Raw genomic sequence first — 24,882 nt, 5'->3', positions numbered from 1 at the left:
GTTCTCAAGGCACAGGGAGGGAAAATCAAATTCTTGTAGTAGGAGTTGCTCCCTCAGGGTCAGAATTCTGAAAAATTTTTTTTCCTTCAAGCTAGTTTTCTCTACCAGTTGGGAATTAAACAGTGTCAGTTAATCTTCAACTGGCATTGAGTACTTACTTGGTGCAATTAAAGGTTCATAACTTTTGTAGTTATTCCCTTTTATTTCTTTTTTAATGGTTTTGAAAATTTGGTCAGCCAGTGTAACAAGGGCATTCGCATGTAATGCAGTACAACCTAGATTGTGTCTTTTAACTAAAGTAGCCAAATCCTCATCGAAGCCTTCTAAAAAGGCAGAATTAAGCAAAGGATCATTTTGGTGGTTAGAGAATGATTCAGGTGTCAAACCAGAATGCTGTTTAAAAGTTTTTTCAAACCTTTCATAATAGTCCAGAATAGATTCATCTGGTCTTTGCTTGCACTGCTGAATCTTTGTCAAGTCTACAGTTTTTGGAAAAGGCTCTGGGGTAAATTCAAGTAATTTCTGAGATAATTCCTTGCATTCAGTGTGAGCCTGTGGAATACATGATTCAAAATCCATTAAGGGGTGTTTCCCTTCTAATTTCTCTATCCATTCCCTTGCTTTGCTTTCAGAAACTAATAGCTGTATTAATTGATATAGATCTGAAAACCCCAGCTCATAGCTCAGATGGCTAACTCAAATTCCTTAACAAATCCCAATGGATTCTGACTTGGATCAGGAAAATCCTTAGCCAAGGCTCTAAGTCTCACTAGGGTCCAGGGTGTATACGTAAACACCGAGGATGGTTCACCTCTTCCAGTAATAGGTTTCTCCTTAAAGGGAGCTATAATCACTTCTGATTTTTTTAATCCTCCTTTACTGGGGAAGAGGGAGTAACAGGAGGCAGAAGAGTTGGAAGAGAAAAAGAGATAGCATCAGGGCCAGGCAATTCAGATAGAAGAGAATATGTGGGAGGAGCAGAGGGAGAGACAGAGTCAGTGCTAGTGACCTTTTTTAGTTCTGATATAGTTCCAAACAATTTTTTGTTCATTTCCTGCAAAGTTACTCTATCATTTCCTCTTTTAGAAGCTTCTGAATACCAATCAAAGTAAGCATTCCATTCAGTCTGTTTGATCTTACAGCAGGCTTTTTCTAGCTGTGCACACAAAATATCAATTTTGGAATGTCAAAAGAACCCCAATTTGGCCATTTTAGGTTGAGCTCTCCTTTAGTATAATTTACCAATTAAGTAGGTCCTTGCAAGTATGAGCTCTGTACATATTGTAAATGAATCTGGCTGGCGTGTTATTTGGAGGTTGTTTTTCTGACACCCCTCATTTCTCTGTTTGAGAGATCCTAGTTCTCATTTTAACTTGAATTTGTCAGGGATAAAATTTACTAATGAAATTGTGTGGTGGGCCAGTGTGCTGCTTGTGAGCTTAACTCCTCTGGGTTTCACCCTAGAGTTGTTTCAGCCCCTCTTATTTGTCTCAGTTTCTCCCTTTGGTGGTCTAAGACCACCATAGTTGCTCAGATCACTGAATGGCCAATCCTTATGCATGCCCCTGGATGAGCAAGTGTTTAATTAATGAGTAGGTTTCCCTATGGGACAACTGTATGATATGAGGACTCTGTCTCCACCACTCCTGTAAATTTATCAGTTGCCTGAGAAAGTCGAAACCAACCAGGAGGAGTCTTGTCCATTTTCTTCTGAGCAAGGCTCTAATGCAATATCTTCACTTTTATCCCAACAAATTCTATTAAGGCAGCCGAACTGAGGAAAAGCATCAGATAAGCCTCTTACCTAACCACTCAGCTCAGACCATTCAGTCTCCTTTAACTGAGCAAACCCCAGTATCTTTCAATCAGCCCCACACCAGTATAGTGCAACTGGGGGGCCAGGTACCTGTTACCACTGCCAAATAAAACTCAGGATCATCAACCAATATGGGAGATCCGAGAACCAGGAGAGACTCACCCAACTTCGTCTGGACTCTCCGAGGAGGCAGATGGGACCTCTGCTGGTACCAAGGCTCCTGTTCCTTGTAGAGTTCACAGAAGGAGAGAAGTCCACTCTGGGTCCCTTCATGGTCACCATAAACTGTCTACTGAAAAATATTGCACAGAATGAGAGATGTGTTAAGTTTTATTTCAGGCAAAATGAGGACTATAGCCCAGGTGACAGCATTTCAGACAGCTCTGAGAAACTGCTCCAAAAAGGTAGGTTGGGAAGGTCCGTATATATGTGATTTTGGTGAAGTGGGGCGTACATGCAACCAAGCACATATTTTTGCATAAGGTCGCTGGTAGTAACGAGGAACAGATGTCATAATGAAGGATTTTAGTGCTTTTCTGGATACTAGGAGATGCAAGAATTGGGCTCATAAAATCTTCTCCTGAAAATATCTATCTATCTGAAGATCTGTTATGCCAGTTTTCCCTAGAACACAGAATGCTTCATTCCTGATTTCCACACTGAACTCCTTTCAGTGGGTGTTGAAGGTCAGCAGCTACAGTGGATCATAATTTAATACCTGTAGCGGTAGATGGCAAGTGCCAATATGTAGTTGACACCACCCTTAGGAATCTTATTCTGGTGAAAATTAAAAACTAAACAATTATATACTTTACATTAGCATTCTGTAGATTGACAAACTTTTTGTAGTTTATAGAAACGTGCTTTCTTAGAAAATTTCTTAGTGTGGCACCAAACATGTTTACTAATTGTTCCAGATATTTTTAGTATCTCTGTAAATAGAAGTTCTTGTTCATTAATTAATGTTTCAGTATCTTTTTTGGGAATAATCTAGATAGTCAATGAATTTAACTTAACTCATTATTTAGCTTAATATAACAAAATTCTAAGAGTGTAAAATGTTACCAAAGAGATTTGGGAAATTATTTTTAAGTAGACTTCATAAAACATAATTGTTCTTAAAGAGTTCACCTAAGAAATCTTATCCCATTTACATTAAATTTACTTATGAAAATTTCATCATACCAAGTCATTTTTCTTGACAAGTTTTGTAACAGCAATAACATGAGCTTACTTGACTTTTAGTAAACCTAGGTAAAATAAAATTATTAAACTTAATGCTGACAATACTAAAGACTTGTATGTATTAATTAAACCACAAACAAACTATATTTAATACTGAATATTTTCCAAGGTAATGTGACCCTGAAATTTATTTGGGTTCTTTTCTTTTTTTTTTTTTTAACATCTTTATTGGAGTATAATTGCTTTACAATGGTGTGTTAGTTTCTGCTTTATAACAAAGTGAATCAGCTATACATATACATATATCCTCATAGCTCCTCCCTCTTGTGTCTCCCTCCCACCCTCCCTATACCACCCCCCCCATCCCACCCCTCTAGGTGGTCATAAAGCACTGAACTGATATCCCTATGCTATGTGGCTGCTTCCCACTAACTATCTATTTTACATTTAGTAGTATATATAAGTCCACGCCACTCCTCACTTCATCCCAGCTTACACTTCCCCCTCCCCGTGTCCTCAAGTCGATTCTCTACGTCTGCATCATGATTCCTGTCCTGCCCCTAGGTTCTTCATAACCATTTTTTTGTTTTTTAGATTCCATATATATGTGTTAGCATATGGTATTTGTTTTTCGCTTTCTGACTTACTTCACTGTGTATGACAGACTCTAGGTCCATCCACCTCACTACAAATAACTCAATTTCGTTTCTTTTTATGGCTGAGTAATATTCCATTGTATACATTTGCCACATCTTCTTTATCCATTCATCTGTCGATGGACACTTAGGTTGCGTCTGTGTCCTGTCTATTGTAAATAGAGCTGCAATGAAAAGTGTGATACAAGACTCTTTTTGAATTATGGTTTTCTCAGGGTATATGCCCAGTAGTGGGATTGCTGGGTCGTATGGTAGTTCTATTTTTAGTTTTTTAAGGAACCTCTATACTGTTCTCCATAGTGGCTGTATCAATTTACATTCCCACCAACAGTGCAAGAGGGTTTCCCTTTTCTCCACACCTTCTCCAGCATTTATGGTTTGTAGATTTTTTGATGATGGCCATTCTGACTGTTGTGAGGAGATACCTCATTGTAGCTTTGATTTGCATTTCTCTAATGATTAGTGATGTTGAACATTTTTTCATGTGTTTGTTGGCAATCTGTATATCTTCTTTAGAGAAATGTCTATTTAGGTCTTCTGCCCATTTTTGGATTGGGTTGTTTGTTTTTTTGATATTGAGCTGCATGAGCTTTTTGTATATTTTGGAGACTAATCCTTTGTCAGGTGCTTCATTTGCAAATATTTTCTCCCATTCTGAGGGTTGTCTTTTCATACTGTTTATGGTTTCCTTTGCTTTGCAAAAGCTTTTAAGTTTCATTAGATCCTATTTGTTTATTTTAGTTTTTATTTCCATTTCTCTAGGAGGTGGGTCAAAAAGGATATTTTTGTGATGTATGTCAGAGAGTGTTTTCCCTATGTTTTCCTATAAGAGTTTTATAGTGTCTGGCCTTACACTTAGGTCTTTAATCCATTTTGAGTTTATTTTTGTGTGTGGTGTTAGGGAGAGTTCTAATGTCACTTTTTAACATGTAGCTGTCCAGTTTTCCCAGGACCACTTATTGAAGATGCTTTCTTTTCTCCATTGTATAATCTTGCCTCCTTTATCAAAAATAAGGTGACCATATGTGCATGGGTTTATCTCTGGGCTTTCTATCCTATTCCACTGATCTATATTTCTGTTTTTGTGCCAGTACCATACTGTCTTGATTACTGTAGCTTTGTAGTATAGTCTGAAGTCCAAGAGCCTGATTCCTCCAGCTCCGTTTTTCTTTCTCAAGATTGCTTTGGGTATTAGGAGTCTTTTGTGTTTTGATACAAATTGTGAAATGTTTTCTACTAGTTCTGTGAAAAACGCCATTTGTAGTTTGATAGTGATTGCATTGAATCTGTAGATTGCTTTGGGTGTTATAGTCATTTTCACATTGTTGATTCTTCTTTCCAAGAACATGGTATATCTCTCCATTTGTTTGTATTGTCTTTAATTATTTTCATCAGTGTCTTATAGTTTTCTGCATGCAGGTCTTTTGTCTCCTTAGGTAGGTTTATTCCTAGGTATTTTATTCTTTTTGTTGCAATGGTAAGTGGGAGTGTTTCCTCAATTCTTTTTCAGAGTTTTAATCATTAGTGCATAGGAATGAAAGAGATTTCTGTGCATTAATTTTGTATCCTGCTACTTTAACAAATTCATTGATTAGCTGTAGTAGTTTTCTGGTACAGTCTTTAAGGTTCTGTATGTATAGAGTATCATATCATCTGCAAACAGTGACAGCTTTACTTCTTCTTTTCCAATTTGGATTCCTTTTACTCCTTTTTTTTCTCTGATTGCTGTGGCTAAAACTTCCAAAACTATGTTGAATAATAGTGGTGAGAGTGGGCAACCATGTCTTATTCCTGATCTTAGTGGAAATGCTTTCAGTTTTTCACCATTGAGAACAATGTTGGCTGTGGGTTTGTCATATATGGCCTTTATAATGTTGAGGTAAGTTCCCTCTATGCCTACTTTCTGGAGGGTTTTTATCATAAATGGTGTTGAATTTTGTCAAAAGCTTTCTCTGCATCTATTGAGATGATCATATGGTTTTTTTCCTTCAGTTTGTTAATATGGTGTATCACATTGATTTATTTGCATATATTGAAGAATCCTTGCATTCCTGGGGTAAACCCCACTTGATCATGGTGTATGATCCTTTTAATGTGCTGTTGGATTCTGTTTGCTAGTATTTTGTTGAGGATTTTTGTGTCTATGTTCATCAGTGATATTGACCTATACTTTTCTGTCTTTGTGACATCTTTGTCTGGTTTTGGTATCAAGGTGATGGTGGTCTCGTAGAATGAGTTTGGGAGTGTCCCTCCCTCTGCTATATTTTGAAAGAGTTTGAAAAGGATAGGTGTTAGCTCTTCTCTAAATATTTGATAGAATTCGCCTGTGAAGCCATCTGGTCCTGGGCTTTTTTTGTTGGAAGATTTTTAATCACAGTCTCAATTCCAGTGCTTGTGATTGGTCTGTTTATATTTTCTATTTCTTCCTGGTTCAACCTCAGAAGGTTGTGGTTTTCTAAGAATTTGTCCATTTTCTTGGCATATAGTTGCTGGTAGTAATCTCTCATGATCCTTTGTATTTCTGCAGTGTCAGTTGTTACTTCTCCCTTTTCATCTCTAATTCTATTGATTTGAGTCTTCTTTTTTTTTCTTGATGAGTCTGGCTAATGTTTTATCAATTTTGTTATTGTTCTAATAACCAGCTTTTAGTTTTATTGATCTTTGCTATTGTTTCCCTCATTTCTTTCTCATTTATTTCTGATCTGATCTTTATGATTTCTTTCCTTCTGCTAACTTTGGACTATTTTTGTTTTTCTTTCTCTAATTGCTTTAGATGTAAGGTTAGTTTGTTTATTTGAGATGTTTCTTATTTCTTGAGGTAAGATTTTACTGCTATAAACTTCCCTCTTAGAACTGCTTTTGCTGCATCCCAGAGGTTTTGGGTCCTCATGTTTTCATTATCATCTGTTTGTATGTATTTTTTGATTTCCCCTTTGATTTCTTCAGTGATCTCTTGGTTATTAAGTAGTGTATTGTTTAGCCTCCATGTGTTTGTATTTTTTACATTTTTTTCCTGTAATTGATATCTAGTCTCATAGCATTGTGGTTGGAAAAGATACTTGATACAATTTCAATTTTCTTAAATTTACCAAGGCTTGATTTGTGACCCAAGATATGATCTATGCTGGAGGATGTTCCATTAGCACTTGAGAAGGATGTGTATTCTGTTGTGTTTGGATGGAATGTCCTATAAATATCAATTAAGTCCATCTTGTTTAATGTGTCATTTAAAGCTTGTGTTTCCTTATTTTCATTTTGGATGATCTTTCCATTGGTGAAAGTGGGTGTTAAAGTCCCCTACTATGATTATGTTACTGTCAATTTCCCCTTTTATGGCTGTTTGCATTTGCCTTATGTATTTAGGTGTTCCTATGTTGAGTGCATAAATACAATTGTTATATCTTCTTTTTGGATTGATCCCTTGATCATTATATAGTGTCCTTCTTTGTCTCTTGTAATAGTCATTATTTTAAAGTCTATTTTTTCTGATATGAGAATTGCTACTCCAGCACTCTTTTGATTTCCATTAGTATGGAATATTTTTCCATCCCTTCACTTTCAGTGTGTATGTGTCCCCAGGTCTGAAATGGGTCTCTGGTAGACAGCATATATATGGGTCTTGTTTTTGTATCCATTCAGTCAGTCTATGTCTTTTGTTTGGAGCATTTAATCCATTTACATTTAAAGTGGTTATCAATATGTGTGTTCCTGTTACCACATTCTTAATTGTTTTGGGTTTGTTATTGTAGGTCTTTCCCTTCTCTTGTGTTTCTTGCCTAGAGAATTTCCTTTAGCATTTGCTGTAAAGCTGGTTTGGTGATGCTGAATTCTCTTAGCTTTTGCTTCTCTGTAAAGGTTTTAATTTCTCCTTTGAATCTGAATGAGATCCTTGCTGGGTAGAGTAATCATGGTTGTAGGTTTTCCCCTTTCATCACTTTAAATAAGTCCTGGCACTCCCTTCTGGCTTGCAGAGTTTCTGATGAAAGATCAGCTGTTAACCTTATGGGGATTCCCTTGTATGTTATTTGTTGTTTTTCCCTACTGCTTTTAATATCTTTTCTTTGTGTTTAATTTTTGATAGTTTTATTAATATGTGTCTTGCCATGTTTCTCCTTGCATTTATCCTGTATGGGACTCTCTGCGCTTCCTGGACTTATTGACTCTTTCCTTTCCCATATTAGCGAAATTTTCAACTATAATCTCCTCAAATATTTTCTCAGTCCCTTTCTTTTTCTCATCTTCCTCTTGGACCCCTATAATTTGAATGTTGGTGCATTTCATGTTGTTCCCGAGGTCTCTGAGACTGTCCTCAATTCTTTTCATTCTTTTTTTCTTTATTCTGCTCTGCAGTATTTATTTCCACTACTTTATCTTCCAGGTCACTTATCCGTTCTTCTGCCTCAGTTATCCTGCTACTGATTCCTTCTAGAGAAGTTTTAATTTATTTTTTTATGTTGTTCATCATTGTTTGTTTGCTCTTTAGTTCTTCTAGGTCCCTGTTAAACATTTCTTGTGTTTTCTCCATTCTATTTCCAAGATTTTGGGCCATCTTTACTATCATTACTCTGAATTTTTTTCAGGTATACTGCTTATTTCCTCCTCATTTGTTTGGTCTGTTGGGTTTTTACCTTGCTCCTTCATCTGCTGTGTGTTTGTCTGTCTTCTCATTTTGCTTAACTTACTGTGATTGGGGTCCCATTTTCGCAAGCTGAAGGTTCATAGTTCCCGGTTTTTTGGTGTCTGCCCCCAGTGGCTAAGGTTGGTTCAGTGGGTTGTGTAAGCTTCCTGGTGGAGAGGTCTAGTGCCTGTGTTCTGGTGGCTGAGGCTTGGTCTTGTCTTTCTGGTTGGCAGGACTTGCCCGGTGGTGTGTTTTGGATTGTCTGTGACCTTATTATGATTGTAGGCAGCCTCTCTGCTAGTGAGTGGGTTTGTGTTCCTGTCTTGCTAGTTGTTTGACATAGGGTGTCCATCACTGTAGCTTGCTGGTCGTTGAGTGGAGCTGGGTCTTTGCTTTGAGATGGAGATCTCTGGGAGAACTTTCGCCTTTTGATATTACATGGAACCAGGAGGTCTCTGCTGGACCTATGTCCTGAACTTGGCTGTCCCACCTCAGAGGCACATGCCTGACACCTGGCCGGAACACCAAGACCCAGTCAGCCACACGGTTCAGAAGAAAAGGGAGGAAAAAAATGAAAGAAAGAAAGAAAAAATAAAATGAAATAAAATAAAGTTATTAAAATAAAAAAATTAAAAATTATCAAAAATAAAAAATGAAAAGTAATAAAAACATGAAAAAAAATAAAAGAAAGAAAGAAAAAAGAGAGCAACCAAACCAAAAAACCAATCCACCAATGATAAGAAGCGCTAAAAACTATACTAAAAATAAAACCAAAAAAACCAAAAACGGACAGTCAGAACCCTAGGGCAAATAGTAAAAGCAAAGCTATACAGACAAAATCATGCAAAGAAGCATACACATAACACTCACAAAAAGAGAAAAAGGAAAAAGATATAAATATATATCATTGCTCCCAAAGTCCACCACCTCAATTTTGTGATGATTCGTTGTCTATTCAGGTATTCCACAGACGCAGGGTACATCAAGTTGATTGTGGTGATTTAATCCACTGCTACTGAGGCTGCTGGGAGAAATTTCCCTTTCTCCTCTTTGTTCTCACAGCTCCTGGGGTTCAGCTTTGGCTTTGGCCCCACCTCTGCATGTAGGTCACCTGAAGGTATCTTTTCTTCACTCAGAGAGGACAGGTTAAAGTAGCAGCTGATTAGGGGCCTCTGGCTCACTCAGGCCAGGGTGAGGGTGGGGTGTGGGAGGCAGGGCAAGCCTGTGGTGGCAGAGGCTGGTGTGACATTGCAACAGCCTGAAGCTAGCCCTGTGTTCTCCCTGGGAAGTTGTCCCTGGATCACGGGAGCCTGGCAGTGGTGGGCTGCACAGGCTCCTGGGAGGGAATGTGTAGATAGTGACCTGTGCTTGCACACAGGTTTCTTGTTGGCTGCAGCAGCAGCCTTACCATTTCATGCCCGTCTCTGGGGTCCATGCTGATCGCCACAGCTCCCGCCCATCTATGGAGCTTGTTTAGGCGGTGCTCTGAATCCCCTCTCCTCACACAGCCTGAAACAATGGTCTCTTGCCTCTTAGGCAGGTCCAGACAGTTTCCTGGGACTCCTTCACGGCTAGCTGTGGCACACTAGCCCCCTTCAGGCTGTGTTCACACAGTCAACCCCAGTCCTCTCCCTGAGATCTGAATCCGGAGCCTCAGGTCCCAACCCCCACCCGTCCCGGCCTGTGGGTGAGCAGACAAGCCTCTAGGGCTGGTGAGTGCTGGTCAGCACTGATCTTCTCTGTGGGAATCTCTCTGCTTTGCTCTCTGCACCCCTGTTGTTCCACTCTCCTCTGTGGCTGCAAAGCTTCCTCCCCGCCACCATCCCCCCACCCCCCGTTTCCACCAGTGAAGGGGCTTCCTAGTGTGTGGAAACTTTTCTTCCTTCACAGTTCCCTCCTAGTGGTGCAGGGCCCATCCCTATTCTTTTGTCTCTGTTTTTATCATTTTTCTTTTACCCTACCCAGGTACGTTGGGAGTTTCTTGCCTTTGGGGAAGTCTGAGGTCTTCTGCATGCGTTTAGTAGGTGTTCTGTAGGAGTTCTTCCACATGTAGATGTATTTCTGATGTATTTGTAAGGAGGAAGATGATCTCCACATCTTACTCTTCCACCATCTTGAAAGTCTCTCCAAATGTCAAATTCTAATTAAAGTTCTTTTGACCTCCTTTGGGGACCTACCTTTGGGGTGCTCCAAAGGGCCCCTGGAACATCCTAAAGAGAGGTCCTAAACTAATTGAGTTCATTTAGTATGATAAATTACATAGGAAACATTATCAAATGAGTACTAAATCTTCTTATGTTGTATTGTATGGGTAAATATTATTAATTCTAGTAATTATATGGAACTCCTGAAAATCTGGTATGTTGATAAAATATCATAAGTCATAATTCTAATTATTATAACTAAATTTCTTTGTCAATTGCATTGTGATCAGATGTTTAACCATGCCTTTTAAGTCTTTTATCATTCATAGACTGTTAAACTGATGCTTCACACAATTGCTTCATCTTCAAGAAGATTCATAGAAAAAACTTTTTGACAAGTACAGGTTTCTGGTAACTTTCATATCATGCCACTGAATTGGGTAAACCTGATGGCTTTATAAAAATGTTAATTACATGAGATTGAGTAAACTGATGGATATGGTGATGATTTTTCAGTTTTGTTAATCTCTCACCTCACTTTATGTCCAGAAATCCCCAATGATAATTTTTTCACCTCCTGGCTTTTGAGTCTTGAACCCTGTGCTTCCTTCCATAATACCCATCTCCAGTTTCTCCAAGAGTTGCTCTTTACATCTATCGCACTCCCTTCACTCCAGGTCTTGGCAGCTTATGCACTGCTATGGACAGCCTATTGGGTTGACCATTATCCAGAAACCCACATTATAAACTTTGTAGTTACTCAATCTCAAGGAATACAGCCCAGTGTAGGAAGACTTGTTATAGGACATAAGCTCTATAGACAAGAGATCCCTCCTAAAGGGAATCCTGGTAACTGCTCTGCACTCATACAAATGCCCTCTCCTGGTAATAGGGGGCAATGGGTGGCAAGGGCGCCTTGCACAAATAATTTATTTTGACCAGAGATGTCTGGTTAGGCAATGGGAGAGTAGAAGACGCTCAAAACCCCATTTGGTTCTAAGGGAATTCTGGGGACCCTCTGAACCCTTCAGGTTAAAGCCTCTTGGTAAATATTTGCAGGACACCAGATTCCATTTCTGGGAGAGCTCTTTTGTTCTCAGTTGCAGTTTGCTCAACATGGGAGGATCCCCTTCTAAACCAGAAGGAACACCTCTGGAGTGTATCCTTAAGAAATGGAAAAATTTTAAGATAGGTGGGCTAAGAAAGGAAAGACTTAAATTTTACTGTAACACTGCCTGGCCTTTATATAGGTTGAGAGATGGAAAAAAATGGCCTGAAATTGGGTCTCTAAGTTATAACACCATCTTGCAATTGGATCTTTACTGTCACAAGAATGGAAAATGGACTGAAGCTCCCTATGTTCAAGCCTTCATGGTCCTTTATCAAAATCCTTCTCTATGCCGCTCCTGTAATCAAAAGCCTGGGAAATCAGAAAACACTCTCGACAGTTTAGATGATCCAGTTCTAACATTCCCCAACTCTCAGGGGGAAACCAAGCCTCCCCTGCTTTTCCAGAGCCACCTACTTCTCCAGATCCCTCTGACCAGACCCAACCTCCACCTCCCTATGTCCCTTTATATCTTTCATTACCCCACGAAGGAGAGACTAGTCCCTCTGGGGTAACACATAGTGGAACTTCCTATCACCCAGGATCAGGAAAAATATGCACTCTTAAGGAAGTGGCAAATGGAGAAGGGACAATCAGAGTACATGTGTCCTCTTTAACTCATTTAGCTCAATGCAAACAGAGACTGGGCCAATTTCTGAAGACGGTAGTATGTTTGCTGAAGGGTTTTAGGCCCTAATTCTAGCCTTTGATTTAACTTTGAAGGATGCCCAAATAGCCCTATCTACTTGTTGTACTCCTGAGGAAAAACAGAATTTGGGCAGCAACCCAGGGGCACAGCGATCAGCTTGCCAGGGACCAACTCCAATGTTTTGTTATGGGTGCAGGTGCAGTCCCAGATAAGGAGCTTCATTGGGATTATAATTCCCTGCAAGGAACAGAAGCCAGGAACCACATGATCCAATTTGTATTAGAAGGGATGAGAAAGCATATTAAAAAGCCAGTTAACTATGTAAGTTTAAAGGAGTGACCCAAGAAGAAAAAGAAAATCTAGTCCTCTTTCAGGAATGGCTTGTGGAGGCTTTTAGAAAATTTATTAACATTGATCCCTCTACTCCCGAGGGTCAGTTCCTGCTGGGACAACGTTTTATCAGCTAGTTTGCCCCTGATACTAGGCAGAAACTCCAAAAATTACAATTAGGCACATGAACCCCTATGATCCAACTCCTAGTGGTGGCCTTTGGGGTATTTAATAACTGAGATCAAGCTGAGGAGGAAGAGAAAACCTAATGTGGAAACAGGCAGGCCAGGGCTCATGTTAAACTGATAGCCATTGCTGTCAGACATGCTTTGCAGCCTTAGGGCAACCCAAGGTGGCCAAGAAAGTTTAACCATCCCCCTGAAAGTAAAAATCATCAAGGGGGAATGCTTCAAATGCAAGTCAACTGGCCACTGGGCCCATAAATGCCAGAAAGAGCCCCCCAGCCCATGCCCAGCTTGCAAACAAACAGGTCATTGAAAGTGGGAGTGCCCTCAGTCCCAAAGGGAAAGGGGGACTCCTGCTCCTGAGACGGTCATGCTAGATGACTGAGGCAGCTTGGGGATTCTGGTGGCTCTCCCCGACAAGATGTCTATCTCCATTGAGTAGCCCCTGGTGGTCCTTGACACTTGAAGTGGCAAGTAAGAAAATGATTTTTTAAATTGATACAAGAGCCAGTTAATCTGTACTGATCTCTCATGCTGGACCTCTTTCCTCCAAAAGCTGTACAGTGACCAGTGTCAATGGAAAGCCTCACACATTACTTCACCGGGCCTCTCACTTACCAATTTGAACAAGGCTTGATCTCACATGCTTTTTTAGTTATGCCTGAGTGTCCTACCCCAATACTGGGGAGAGACCTTCTGGGCTCCCTCTGGACCATGTTACAGTTAGGAGGCCCTGAGAATCCCCTTTTCTTGACTCTGACAAAAACAAATCAGCTGGAAGAACAAGGGTCTATTCCCAGCCATATTCTACATGCAGTAAACCCTGCAGTTTGAGACAAAGAAATCCCTGGGAAGACTATAGATGCCCAACTTTTAAAAATTAGCCTTAAGCCAGAAGCCACTTACCCTAACAAGAGACAATACCCCATAACGTTGGAAACAAAAAAGGGTTTACTCCTCATAGATAAATTCTTAAAACATGGCCTCTTGGTGCCCTGTCAGTCTCTGTGCCAATACTCCTATTCTGCCAGTTGTTATGCCAAATAGGGAATATCAAATGGTACAAGACCTTAGATCAGTAAATGATGCGGTGGTCCCTATACATACCCTTGTGGCCAATCCTTATAATATATTAGTCCAGGTTCCTGGAGATGCCAAATGGTTTACCATCCTTGACCTCAAGGATGCCTTCTTTTGCATCCCAGTTCATCCTTCATCACAGTATCTATTTGCCTCTGAGTGGACTAACACCCACTCGGGCCAAATACAACAAGATAGCTGGACAGTATTGCCTCAGGTGTTTCAGGACAGCGTACACTTGTTTGCACAGGTCCTAGGAAAAGAACTAAGGGAAAGACACCTAAAAGAAAGGGCTATTCTACAGTATGTAGATGATATATTAATATGTAGCCCCACCATGGAGGCCTCAGATCATATTACCTATTAAAGTCCTAAATTTCCTTGGAGCCCAGGGTTACAGGGTCTCCCAGAAAGATACAAATCTAAAAACAACAAGTTAAATATCTGGGTTATATTATAAGCCCTGGAAGTAGACAAATACCTCCAGATACAAAACAAGCTATATTAGGCCTAAGCACCCTAAAGACAAAGAAACATCTTCGTACCTTCTTAAGAAAGGCAGAATTTTGTAGAATTTGGATTCCAGGATTGGGCTAATGGCTAAGCTCCTATCTGAAGTCACTAAAGGCCCAGATACAGAACAATTACTTTGGACTGGGAAACAAGAGAAGTGTTTTAATAATATCAAACAGGCCCTCACCAGAGCTCCTGATCTGGGTAGCCCCAATTTTAAAAAGCCATTCATCTTGTACCTAGCTGAAAAGCAGGGGACAACTCTGGGGGGTTCTTATACAGAAGCTAGAAGAAGTTACTCAAACTATAGGTTATTTTTCCAAACAACTAGATTCCATGGCCCAAGGTTGGACTAGCTGCCAGTGTTTTTTTTAGTGGAAGAAGCTAACGAGCTTACCTTTGGACAGTCCAGACCCCTCATCAAGTTTTAGGGATTCTGGAGATTAAAGGCCACCACTGGCTAACTGGAAGCCACCTTACTAAGTACCAGGATTTGCTCCTTGACTCCCCAGAGGTAACCCTCAAAACTTGCCACACTCTCAACCCAGCTACACTGATGCCTGCTGAAAGCCCCAAACTAACACATTCCTGCCTAAAAACCCTTGACCAGGTTTGTGCCTTTAAGCCTGATCTAACAGACCAGGCTATAGAAAACCCTGAGGAGGAATGGTTTACTGACAGCAGTAGTGTATAATTAACCACCAGTCCTTGTTATTCAATATGGGAGGGAAATTGAGAACTGGTTCCCTAGTTTGTTATTCCACAAGGTATAAAAAACTTTCTGACAGGATGTTTTCATTTTCTCATAACCTTTCTCTTTTCAGTTATACTGAATTATGTTATATTTCACCTAGTGCTCTGTTGTCTTCCATACTGTTGTAAATCTGTGACTAAGACTTTTTGTTCCAAGGAGACCTAGGACCTACAGGCTCAGACCTTCCATTTTAAAACTAGAAAAACATGTTACATTTTACCCTGAGATTTAACTTGATTCCTTTCCTTTCTAGACCATTTAGTGGCGATTGTTCTTCTTCTCCTTTTTGGTCCTTGTTTGTTTAACCTTTTGGTTAAGTTTGTGTCTTCTAGGCTCCAAAAGTTTCAAGTGAGGATCATGATGGCTCAAAGAATTCAGCCCATTCCCGTGGACGGTGGCCCAGGTCCCTACAGGTCCTTGGAGCAGTGAGCAAGAGACTTCTACACCTTTAGGGTAGGCTAGGGTCTGCAGGCCCTATCCAGCAGGAAGAAGTTTCAGAAGAGACCTTTGGCCCCTTACCCCTTAAGAATAAGGGGTATAACATCCCTCGGGGGCGGGGAATGAAACAAGCTGGAACCTGGGACCTGGGACGCCTTGCTGAAGTGTTTGTACTTGGATAAATGTGTCCTCAAGCAACAAAATACAAAGAAAATATAAGGGATGAAAAATCACTTTGTGCATGTGCAGTTGGGACAAATTATGAACAGTAAAATACAAAAAGACCAAAACCCCAACTGCAACTTCTGAGGAGCCAGGAGCAAAATCAGGGTACTGGGAGCAAAATCAGGGTACTGTTCATGCACCCTGCACATAACACCACCAAGGAGGTGGGCAGACCACCTAAGCCACCTCTCTGGCCAGACCCCTGGACCCACCCCTACCCTCACCCCATATAAGGAACCAGCTTGTCCCCTCTCACAGAGTGAACAAGAGACCCTGTTTCTTGTTTTTTCTCCCTCCTGTTGCATCAGGAGCCCCAATAAAGCATTGCATGAATTTCTTGTCTGGCCTCTTATCAATTTCTATTTGTTAAGGAGGCCAAGAACCCAGGTCGGTAAAATTCTACTGTGAATTTTAGTTGCAGTCTTTGAACCAGGAGGCCATTATGTAGACCAGCCTTCCTTAAATGTTTTTATTTTAAATCCCATGTCGACTTCTGCTAATAGAATATCCCCTTCCCCATTGCTTACGCCTCCTCCAATCATGTTACATACAGAAGGCTTTACCTGTAAAAGTAGGATATTTTTTCTACAGAGAACTATGGGTACATTTTCTTTATAGGAAAGGCCTTTTAAATCACTTTATTCCACTGGATATTTTCATAAAACGAATGAACAAAACAATAATTTCAACCTTTGGAACTAAAAGATAAATTCATAAACTTAGTCTTTCTGTTTGAATTTAAACTTGTTTGAATCCAGCAGGAACAGAAAGCTTCAGACTGTGTCTCTGTCTCTATTAGTGGCCCCAAATCACTCAGGTTCCCAGGCCCATAGCCTGAGACTCTCCTCCTAGACTCCCTCACCCCAGACTCCTCACATCCAAACAATCACTAAGTCCTACTGATGTGTCCCTCCTGATGACACAATTTGTCTTCTGAATCCCCTGACATGAAGCCACTTTCTCTCTCTCTCTGTCTCTCCCCTTCTCACTCTCATACTCTTTTGTTCCTAATGTTCATCCTATTGGGCTCCAGAGTCTTTGAGCCCCTGATCTATAGGGCATATGATACTTATTTTTCCAGTACTAGTTATCAAAAGGGAATGACTTCTACTCTGAAGATGTTTGTGGAAATGGCTCCACAAAGGAGACCCACAGTTTGGACCAAGCTCCTTTACCCAAGCTTTGGTTTGCTATGTGACCTTGAAAAAAGTAGTATCTTTAGATGTTATACTAGGTGTTCTCTGCATTAGTTGGCCATTGCTTCATAACAAACTATCCTCAAACTCAGTAACTTAAAAAAAAAAAAAAAAACAACCTAGTTATTTAGCATAGGTTAAAAGTTTGGCTAAAATTGACTGACACAAACCAGACTTGGCTGGGAGGCTCAGCTGGACGATTTTGTGCATCTGCAGGTCAGATCATCCAGGCCACGCTCAAATGGAGCATCTCTCCCCACACGTCTCTTGTCCTCCTTGTCCAGCTAAAGCAAGTTCTTCTCAGGGTGATGTCGACTCTACTTTCTGTCCCAACTGTCACCCCCCCCCAAGTGAACTCACCACCATCTCTTGCCTGAATTATAATGCCCAATTTTCCCTTTGCCCTCCAAAAGTTGGTCTCCTTCATCTCACCACCCAATCTATTAAATGTGATCTTTTAAAAATACAAACCTAATCCAGCTTAAAACTTCAATAGTTTCTCATTTTCATGAGGGGCAAGGTCACAAGACCTTCCACAAATGGTCCCTACCTTTCTCTTCATCCTCGCCTACCAGCCATCCTGAATTTTAGCTCCTTGCTCTATATTTTCCCCCAATTCAAGGCTTTGCATATGCTCTTCCTGCTGTCTGGAGAACTCCTCTCCATGTCCTTTGTTCAACCAACTCATCATTTTATCTTCATATTAGATATCTCTTCTTCAGGGAAGCCTTCCCTAACCCTTCCCATCAGCTTCTAGAGCACCTGTATTTGCCCTCTGTAATATCTATCAGACTTGTCAGTTCTTATTTAATTTCCCTGCTGGACTGAAAACTGTGAAGACAGGGCTGCGTCTTGCTCATTGGTTTCTTCCTGGCACCTGGCACTAGTTGGTTCTCGGTCAATACTGAATGAATGAATTGAAAGATGAATGAAAGTGGTGTGGTGGAAAGGGCCTGCCTCTGCGATGATCCAGAGATTCTGCATATCTCCAGAGGATTTGGAGATTGGGTTATATAACCTCTAACGTTTGTCAACTCTGACAGGTTTTAATCTTTAGACTTAAGCACAGTCTGTCCATTTTGCTCCTGGATTTGGGTTGACCATCAGTTTTACTGAGTGACTTGAGATGCCGCATGAGGCTATGAATGAGAGAGTTAAAAGTGACAGCTGTTTCATTGCAGGTAAGTACTTACCTAAAGCAATCTACATCATTTCTGTGATTTTATTTCAGTTCTATAGTCCAGAGAACAATAGCCATCAGAACAACATAGTCATGCACTTGGCTATATAGTTTCCTGGGTATTAAAGCACTATAGGTCGAATGTGGCTTTATTCAAAGCTTTCAACCTTGGGTCTTCTGAAATGGGGAATATTCAGGACAAGACTCAGCCAGCCACACCTACACCTAAAATCTCTGAGAGGCTTAAACCCCTGTTTGTGGCTTTTTACGTGACAGAATTCTCATTTGTATCTGTCCACAGATCCCAAATGCATAGTTAATGTTACCTGAGTCACAGAAATTAGCTCTATATTATCAAGGATTTGGACATGTTTAAACCCATTTCTGTGGTTTAATTAACCTGAAGCAACCACCTCTTAAAGGCCTGCAGAACAAGTTAAGTCTTCTTGGTCGACTGACTCCGTGACTAAAACCTGGGAGAAAGTCTCTAAGGGAACTGTTTTCCTGCTGGCCATTTGATACTTTGAGGGGAGAGTTTCAAATATGGGCTTGTGTTTCCAATTAGCACTTGCTTTAATTAATGAAGTATAAATCAAAGTTAAGATCCATTAGTATCTTTGTGGGAAACAGAGTCGTTACTGAATGACCACATATTCTACGGATGCAGTGTGGAAAGTGCCCCATAGTGCACACACCAAGGCTGAGAGAATCTACCCCATGACAGTCAGTTGAGGAGGAGATTACATTTCCCACATCACCAAGTTTATCATCCACTCAATGGTCATTCTCACACAGCAGCCCCAAGACTGCTCATGGACGGTTTAGAGGGTAACAGAACCAGGGCCTACAAAGACCTGCACTAGTCCTACAGGTGCATAGACTTTATCCAACAGCAAAAGCATCCTGATGTGAAAGTTGCATAGCCCAGTAGAATAACTACGTGTTTAATCTATTTTGGATATACCCTCAAAACAAAACCTACAATCTATGGATGAGCCAGCAAACACTATCTTTCAATGTGTGCATGAGAAGGATGTGGACCCAGATGGTTCATGCTTGACTCACATGACTGTGAGAATTAAAATGACATGGAGAGCTGTTCAGTAGCAGGTCAGCTACACATTCAGAGATATTTTAGTTTCTCTGAATATTTATATGAGCCTGTTCCAAACCTTAACACACAAATAACTAATTGACTTAGTAGTGCTTACAAAAGGAAACAAGAAATCACTCTGATAGTGTCTAGGTATCTCACAATCTCCCCAGAAGTCAAGTAAGTTATTCAGTACATTATTTGCATATGCTTTGAAAGAATGTGATTCCAGGGATAAAAGAATATAAATGATGTCTTTATTACTTTGGACATACTCAGAGAGCACTGTCTTCAGAAATGGCTAAACATTAAATGCACTTGGAGAACATATATATATAAATTATTGTGCGTCACCCCTCACTACTGGGTCAGAACCTGAGAAGAGGGAAGTGCCAAGAAATTTGTGTTTTTGAAAGTTTTTAAGAAACTTCCCAGGTGATTCTCATGACCACTCAGGTTTTGGGATGCAGTATGAGGGCAGCACTTCTCCAACCTCAATGTGCAGTGGAATCACCTGGGGTGTGTTAGACTGAAGATTCTGAGTCACACAGTCTGGGGTAAGGCATGAGATTCAGAGTATCCATGAGCCGCCTAGGTCAGGTCCTAGGTGAGGCCAGAAAATGATGTGGGCAGAGGCGGAGATCAAGAAAAGCTTCATGAACCAGATGATATCTGAGCTGGGTCTCCAAGGGTAAGTTATTGGTTAGGCAGGGCCCGGCTCTGAGTAAGACTCAAATACATGATGAATGAATGAATGAATGAATGAACATCTCCCCCAAAAAGAGCAAGCTGGGGCAGTCTGTCCAGGCCAAAGCTTGGAATCACAGGGCACACTGGGGGAACAGTGGAGGGAACAGTGAAGAGAGGCTCTGGCATGATGTTTGCCTCACCCCTGTCATGGCTGTCTTGCTGACTCAATAGCATTTATTCTGGCTGCTGAGGAGCCCTTGTCTGTCCTCTGCTCTGGGACACTGCTCATTAGCAACACCCAACTCAGTGTTCCCATGTGCAATTGCACTCACCTCGAGGGGGTTGTGTGAAGAAAGGAAGGTCAGTGTGCAGTTCAAGGATGAAAAGAGGAAGGAGAGGATGCTGGAAATTCCTACAGCACTGGGGTCATGTGTTGGGAGCCTGGTTGGGTGGGTAAGACAGTTTTTGCAGCTCAAGGATCCAGCTGGTGGTGACTTTCCTCACAGAGAGGGATATCAGCAAGAGAAGACCGTCATGGGTAAGGGCTGAACTCAGTTTGGGACAAGATGACTTTGAGAGGCTTGGGAGACATGGGGCAGAGATGTCTGGGAGGAGCTGGATGTAGAGGATAAAGGTGTAACAGAGGGTCAGGGTTGAAGCTTGTAACTCATATGAGATGTGTAGGGGTACAGTGGAAGGGATCTGAGGATGTTGAGAAAGTTGCTTAAGTGAGGTCCTCAAGGTGAAGACACATCAATGTTCATTTCACAGCCTCCTGGTGCCTAACACCTCCCGGCTCAGGGAGGTCACTCAGTAAACATTGACCCAAATTCACCTATATTTCTTTGAATCACTGGAATAGAATTTGCTGAATTCAACAGATTGGTCACCCGAACTCAGGTGAATTAGGTAGGAAAGTGAAATCAAGGTTTATAAATAAAAGCATATATAGATACTCAAACAAAACTAAGACTCAGCATTAAAAACTAAAACTCTCAACCTCATAAAGTAAAAACTAAGCCCACTGTAGTAGCTACATATTTAGTTTTTTTAAGGAACCTCCATACTGTTCTCCAAAATGGTAGTACCAATTTACATTCCCACCAACAGTGTAGGAGGTTTCTCTTTTATCCACACCCTCTCCAGCATTTATTGTTTGTAGATTTTTTGATGATGGCCATTCTGACTGGTGTGAGGTGAAACCTCATTGTAGTTTTGATTTGCATTTCACTAATAATTAGAGATGTTGAGCATCTTTTCATGTGCTTTTTGGATATCTGTATGTCCTCTTTGGAAAAAAATATCTATTTAGGTCTTCTGCCCATTTTTTGATTGGGTTGTTTTTTTGAAATTGAGCTGCATGTGCTGTTTGTATATTTTGGAGATTAATCCCTTGTCAGTTGCTTCATTTGCAAATATTTTCTCCCATTCTCTGGATTCTCTTTTCATTTATTTATGGTTTCCTCTGCTGTGCAAAAGCTTTTAAGTTTAATTATGTCCCATTTGTTTTGTTTTTTTTTCTTATTAGTCATCAATTTTATACACATTAGTGTATACATGTCAATCCCAATCGCCCAATTCATCACACAACCACCCCCACCATCCCGCCACTTTCCCAGCTTGGTGCCCAAACGTTCGTTTTCTACATCTGTGTCTCAATTTCCGTCCTGCAAACTGGTTCATCTGTACCATTTTTCTAGGTTCCACATATATGCGTCAATATACGATATGTGTTTTTCTCTTTCTGACTTATTTCACTCTGTATGACAGTCTCTAGATCCATCCACGTCTCAACAAATGACCCAATTTCGTTCCTTTTTATGGCTGAGTAATATTCCATTGTATATATGTACTACATCTTCTTTATCCATTCGTCTGTTGATGGGCATTTAGGTTGCTTCCATGGCCTGGCTATTGTAAATAATGCTGCAATGAACATTGGGGTGCATGTGTCTTTTTGAATTATGGTTTTCTCTGCGTATATGCCCAGTAGTGGGATTGCTGGATCATATGATAATTCTATTTTTAGTTTTTTAAGGAACCTCCATACTGTTCTCCATAGTGGCTGTATCAATTTACATTCCGACCAACAGTGCAAGAGGGTTCCCTTTTGTCCACACTCTCTCCAGCATTTGTTGTTTGTAGGTTTTCTAATGATGCTCATTCTAACTGGTGTGAGGTGATACCTCACTGTAGTTTTGATTTGCATTTCTCTAATAATTAGTGATATTGAGCAGCTTTTCATGTGCTTCTTGGCCATTTGTATGTCTTCTTTGTAGAAATGTCTGTTTAGGTCTTCTGCCCATTTTTGGATTGGGTTGTTTGTTTTTTTAATATTGAGCTGCATAAACTATTTATATATTTTGGAGATTAATCACTTGTCCATTTGCAAATATTTTCTCCCATTCTGAGGGTTGTCTTTTCGTCTTGTTTATGGTTTCCTTTGCTGTGCAAAAGCTTTGAAGTTTCATTAGGTCCCGTTTGTTTATTTTTGTTTATATTTCCATTACTCTAGGAGGTGGATCAAAAACGATCTTGCTATGATTTATGTCAAAGAGTGTTCTTCCTGTTTTCCTCTAAGAGTTTTATAGTGTCCAGTCTTACATTTAGGTCTCTAATCCATTTTGAGTTTATTTTTGTGTATGGTGTTAGGGAGTGTTCTAATTTCATTCTTTTACATGTAGCTGTCCAGTTTTCCCAGCACCACTTACTGAAGAGGCTGTCTTTTCTCCATTGTATATCCTTGCCTCCTTTGTCATAGATTAGTTGACCATAGGTGCATGGGTTTATCTCTGGGCTTTCTAACTTGTTCCATTGACCTATGTTTCTGTTTTTGTACCAGTACCATATTGTCTTGATTACTGTAGTTTTATAGCATAGTCTGAAGTCAGGGAGACTGATTCCTCCAACTCCGTTTTTTTCCCTCAAGACTGCTTTGGCTATTCGGGGTCTTTTGTGTCTCCATGCAAATTTTAAAAGCTTTTGTTCTAGTTCCGTAAAAAATGCCATTGGTAATTTGATAGGGATTACATTGAATCTGTACATTGCTTTGGGTAGTATAGTCATTTTCACAATATTGATTCTTCCAATCCAAGAACATGGTATATCTCTCCATCTGTTGGTATCGTCTTTAATTTCTTTCATCAGTGTCTTATAGTTTTCTGCATACAGGTCTTTTGTCTCTCAAGGTAGGTTTATTCCTGGGTATTTTATTCGTTTTGTTGCAATGGTAAATGGGAGTGTTTCCTTAATTTCTCTCTCAGATTTTTCATCATTAGTGTGTAGCAATGCAAGAGATTTCTGTGCATTAATTTTGTATCCTGCAACCTTACCAAATTCATTGATTAGCTCTAGTAGTTTTCTGGTGGCTTCTTTAGGATTCTCTATGTATACTATCATGTCACCTGCAAACAGTGACAGTTTTACTTCTTCTTTTCCAATTTGTATTCCTTTTATTTCTTTTTCTTCTCTGATTGCCATGGCTAGGACTTCCAAAACTATTTTGAATAACAGTGGTGAGAGTGGACATACTTGTCTTGTTCCTGATCTTAGAGGAAATGCTTTCACTTTTTCAAAATTGAGAATGATGTTTGCTGTGGGTTTGTCATATATGACCTTTATTATGTTGAGGTAGGTTCCCTCTATGCCCACTTTCTGGAGAGTTTTTATCATAAATGGGTGTTGAATTTTGTCAAAACTTTTTCTGCATCTACTGAGATGATCATATGGTTTTTATTCTTAAATTTGTTAATATGATGTATCACATTGATTGATTTGCTTGTATTGAAGAATCCTTGCATCCCTGGGTTAAATCCCACTTGATCATGGTGTATGATCCTTTCAATGTGTTGTTCGATTCTGTTTGCTAGTATTTTGTTGAGGATTTTTGTGTCTATATTCATCAGTGATATTGGTCTGTAATTTTCGTTTTTGGTAGTATCTTTGTCTGGTTTTGGTATCACAGTGATAGTGACCTCATAGAATGAGTTTGTGAGTGTTCCTTCCTCTGAAAATTTTTGGAAGAGTTTGAGGAGGATTGGTGTTAGCTCTTCTCTAAATATTTGATAGAATTCACCTGTGAAGCCATCTGGTCCTGGACTTTTGTTTGTTGGAAGATTTTTAATCACAGATTCAAGTTCATTACTTGTGATAGGTCTGTTCATATTTTCTGTTTCTTCCTGGTTCAGTCTTGGAAGGTTATACCTTTCTAAGAATTTGTCCATTTCTTCCAGGTTGTCCATTTTATTGGCATAGAGTTGCTTGTAGTAGTCCCTCAGGATGCTTTGTATTTCTGCAGCGTCTCTTGTAACTTCCCCTTTTTCATTTCTAATTATATTGATTTGAGTCCTCTCCCTCTTTTTCTTGATGAGTCTGGCTAATGGTTTATCAATTTTGTTTATCTTCTCAAAGAACCAGCTTTTAGTTTTATTGATCTTTGCTATTGTTTTCTTTGTTTCTATTTCATTTATTTCTGCTCTGATCTTTATGATTTCTTTCCTTCTGCTAACTTTGGGTTTTGTTTTTTCTTCTTTCTCTAGTTTCTTTAGGTGTAAGGTTATATTGTTTACTTGAGATTTTTCTTGTTTCTTTAGGTAGGCTTGTATAGCTATAAACTTCCCTCTTAGAACTGCTTTTGCTGCATCTCATAGGTTTTGGGTCGTCGTGTTTTCATTGTCATTTGTCTCTAGGTATTTTTTGATTTCCTCTTTGATTTCTTCAGTGATCTCTTGGTTATTTAGTAACGTATTGTTTAGCCTCCAAGTGTTTGTGTTTTTTACGTTTTTTCCCCTGTAATTCATTTCTAATCTCATAGCGTTGTGGTCAGAAAATATGCTTGGTATGATTTCAATTTTCTTAAATTTACTGAGGCTTGATTTGTGACCCAAGATGTGATCTATCCTGGAGAATGTTCCATGCGCACTTGAGAAGAAAGTGTAATCTGCTGTTTTGGGATGGAATGTCCTATAAATGTCAATTAAATCTATCTGGTCTATTGTGTCATTTAAAGCTTCTGTTTCCTTA

This window comes from Balaenoptera ricei, chromosome 11, assembly GCF_028023285.1.
Source record: "Balaenoptera ricei isolate mBalRic1 chromosome 11, mBalRic1.hap2, whole genome shotgun sequence".
Taxonomy (NCBI): Eukaryota; Metazoa; Chordata; class Mammalia; order Artiodactyla; family Balaenopteridae; genus Balaenoptera; species Balaenoptera ricei.
This window is presented reverse-complemented; position numbering follows the sequence as displayed.